Source organism: Carlito syrichta, unplaced genomic scaffold, assembly GCF_000164805.1.
Source record: "Carlito syrichta isolate Samal-C Ts95f unplaced genomic scaffold, Tarsius_syrichta-2.0.1 Scaffold303523, whole genome shotgun sequence".
NCBI lineage: Eukaryota > Metazoa > Chordata > Mammalia > Primates > Tarsiidae > Carlito > Carlito syrichta.
Genome location: NW_007247619.1, coordinates 103,584 through 107,767, shown reverse-complemented (window position 1 = coordinate 107,767; position 4,184 = coordinate 103,584).

The window sequence follows — 4,184 nt, the reverse complement described above, 5'->3', positions numbered from 1 at the left end:
AAGACATTTATTTCTCATTCAAGTCTGTCCTCTGAGACCTCAATGAACTTCTTTCCATTTATTGCTGATATAAATGGTCCCATGAAAGAATTTGACAGCATCTTGAGGGTCTTACTATCAAAGAATTTAGGTCTATTTCTTGTCCTGACCCCAGGACCCTTGTGGTCTCCTAGTCTGATTAGTGTTTACATTTATACTATTGGAAAATTATCCAAGAATTTCTAGATATCATTGCATCTAAGCTTAGGTTGTAGGAAAACAGTAGTATTAGTTCCAAACTTTGCTCTGCCTAAATCCTCCAGGACAGCATCAGAAAGTGATTCCTCCAAGAATTACAGATAGAAGGAGTATTATGGACATTGTCTTTGGACTTTTTGGTGTTTCTCTAACCCTAGCATTTGACATAAGGGCAAATCTCAGCATTCTTGCTCTCCTTTCTCTTTCTCTAGCTCTTTTTCTGGCTTAAAATGGGCTTGTATCTCCTCTTTTCTTAGCAGAAAACTGCCCTTTCTTGCATCCTCCCTTTCCTTGTCTTAACTTTTATAAAATCTTACCTCTGAACCTCTAGCTTCAACTCCTTGGAATCCAAACATCGATTCTTTTTTCTACAATGCCTGTGGATCTTCTAAGATAAATACATTGATGTCTTGGCTTTCAAGTGATTATATTTCAAATATTTCAAGCACTTATTTTGGAAGGTGATAAAAAAAGAACTATGCCATCTTTATTCTCAGCTGGATTCAGTCTTCCACAACCTCAATGAATGACTCTACCTCAATGGATTGTGATCTTTGGAAAGAAAAGAATCATGTAGAATTTTTTTTTAAATTAGATTATTTCAAGACATATCCTATTTCACCTATCACCTTCTAATTTAAATAAGGTTCACCTTTCATTGTGAACTTTTACAGAAAAAGCAGCAAATCTCAAAATTGTGTAAGAAAATTGCATACCAGTAGAAACTAAGACTAGTTTATACGCTCTCTTTTCGCCTTTGTTGTTTTCTGATGTTTGTCTTTTGGTTTGTCCTTTTCCATTCAGTCACCTATCTGTGTCTTTGTCTCTTGCTCCCAAAATTAGAGTTGGTCCTCAGCAACCCCAGGACACTAGACCAAATGAAAATACTTACTATGGCATAATTCAAAGTTAAGAAACATATTTTTAAAAATCACCTGATTTTTGAATCACAGTCTGATAAAAAGTAAACATTATTACTTATTAAAGTAAAAATAAAAGCTTACTAAAAATACTATTCATAAAGATATCAACTAAAATAAGGTAAAAATGATTTCAGTCTTATTAAAGTCCATTTTCCTTTGTTGCTTATGAGAAAGCTTTCTGAATCCCCACTTTCCTTAGGTTCAGTAGATGTTTGTGTAATAAAATGGAGAAATTTTGTATTCACTAGAGTTTCAATTAGCAAAGAAATTACATGTGACTGAGAAAGTGCTTACATAGGTGACATCCCAAAGTGGCAGGAATGTGGATAATAACTGTGATATATATAGTGATTTTTTTAAAAAGGAGAAACAGAAAACCTCCATTAACTTCCATCACCCTTCTATAACATGCCTTGTCTTCTTACCACCTAAAATTGATGTTGCTTTCCAAGACACAAGCCCATTTTCTCATCTGTTTTTATTATCCCCAACTCTTTCCTGTAGATGTTTCTGTCTTTGTCTTCTCATAAATGCTCTGTACAGCAACCTCAATAACCTTTCTAGACCCAATCCACAACCCTCATTTTTACTATTTATCCTTAGTATCTATACCTCAAAATCATGCACACTGGGACCAAAAATCTGTATGTTGTTGCAATAAAAACAATTTCACAGTTACTAAAATTTCTTATATTGCTTACAAAAGATCAAGCAAAGGTTTTTTATTTTACTGTACTGAAAGGAGTTAATAAAAGAAAAGAAAATGTTCATTTTACTTTTTAGACATCTATGGTATGAAAGAAAAGAGGTAGAGTTCATAGAGTTAATATTTTAGGGCACTATTTTGTCCTGTAGTCTCTCAAACTATAGCAGCTGTTCATAGTTTTCTAGAAATTTGGGTAGTTGGCTATGATTAGAAAAGAAGGTAGATTAAAAAACAATGTGAGATGCTTTAAGTTATTCTTAGACTTGCCATTCACTTGAAGGATTCCTCACGTGTAAAAGCTGTTCTGGGAATGATGGGGTAGTATAATGAGGTTCTCCAAAAATCAACACCTTTGGCTTTCATGCCTTGTGAATGCTTCCTGTATTAAATTGGGACTGGGCCTGTATAACCAGTGGAATATGGGAGAAGAGATGTTATATGATTTTTTTAGATTAAGTTGTAAAAGCCCCTGTAGTTTCTGCCTTGGACTCCTGGAAGAGTCTCTGGGAGCTATAAGTTGCCAGTAAGAAACCCCACTACCCTGAAGCTGCCATGTTGGAAAGGCCACTAAGACTTGGGGCAATCTGTTACACAGCAATAGATAGCTAGGTCTACTGGTACATAAAATTTCAAGAAACTTTCCAAATATACAGCATATTATACAATTTGTTATAACTATATTCATTTCTCCAATTAGCTTCAGCTTAAAATTTTCACAATTATCTAGTTGTCCACTGCTTTATCCATTTATTCTCTGTATTTCTCTTTTTATAAATTACTTATGTAGCTTTTACAATGGTGAGTTAGCTTATTACTATAAGCAAATGGGTCTGTCAATGAAAGTGATATTTATATTGATTTGTAAATTATGGGAAGAGTCCCCATAGTCAACTTGGTACTTGAAAAACATTGTGGCATGATTTACGTGGTTTGAAAAACGATGGCAGTTTTATGGCTGGAATGAAGGGAAGATAAACAGGGGCTAACACTAGATACTAGCTTTGCCTGGTATGGAAGTTGCGTTGAGAGGATTTAAAGTCCAAGTCATATATCTTATGTAAGAATTTGGGAGATTTTTGGTTAAACACATGCTATAATATACCCAATCCCAACTCCAAAACAATACAAATTCCTGTAAAGGCAAGAAAATTAATAGAAACTGTCATTTGTTTCATGGAAAATAAGGAGAGTTCTAGTAAAGAATACTCTGGTTGCCACAGTTTTCTATCACCATAAGTAAGGCTATAATAAACTTCTTCATATATGTTCCCTTATGGACCTAGATTACATCTTTCTATTTCATTAAAGTAAGGAAATTCTAATTCTAAGCTCCATTTATTCAGTTCTAGGTATGGCAACCAAAATCATTTTCACCCATTTAATCCTCCCTCATTCACTAAGCTCCCTGGATCTTTTTTTTTTTCCTTATACAGCACTAAGTCATTTAGAAATCTTCTTGATCAATATTTTTTATCAGTCCACAATGGCCACCCATTAGAAAGCTGAATGCCCAGTTGTCATAGTTTAGCCCAGTTATCATAGTTTAATCCATCTACAGTTCTGTTCCTTCCAAGTCTACTCTCAGAGTTTGAGTTATCTAGGAAGCTAAGACATCAACAGATGCTGAGATAGAGATAAAAATAAAAAAGATTTATTAGAAAGAAATGCCCCTAAAAGAAAAAATGTGGAAGCATTATTGGGCAGAAGAAATCATAGACAGTAATGCAGATCTGACAAATTTTCTATCAATTCAAAGAAGAGCTCCAGAGCAAATATTACTGTAAGAAGAATCCTTCATTAGATGATACTAGCTATGCCTTGTATGATGTCTTGTTCAGGCATTGGCTAGGGTCTTCTCAAAGAAGCACATGTGTTTGACTCAAAAGTTGAAGCAGAACCTGAAGCAGAGTCTGAAACTAAGACCTAAGTCCCACACATATTCTCCCCTAACTCCAATGTACAACAGTGATCAGAATCAATTACAACTAACAGGATGCTGACTTCTCTTCATACCTGCTGGTCCCTGGACACAAACAACCCAAAGTATCTATGCAGCAGTTGTGGCTCATATTTTAGCAAAAAACTTGCTGTACCCTCAGATGAGAGTGCACATTCTTTGGGGACAAAACTACTGACCTTGAAGAGCCCAGAATTGTGGCAACGAGAAGCACAAAACTGCTGATGAAACATTGGAAATAATAGTAAGTGAATTTTATCCTACTTCTGTCCCTTGGTTCTAAAATCCATGTTTTTCTTTCAAGTAGATAAATAGCACATATAAAGTCTCTGATTCAATGTTAATACTACGTACTAGAGTT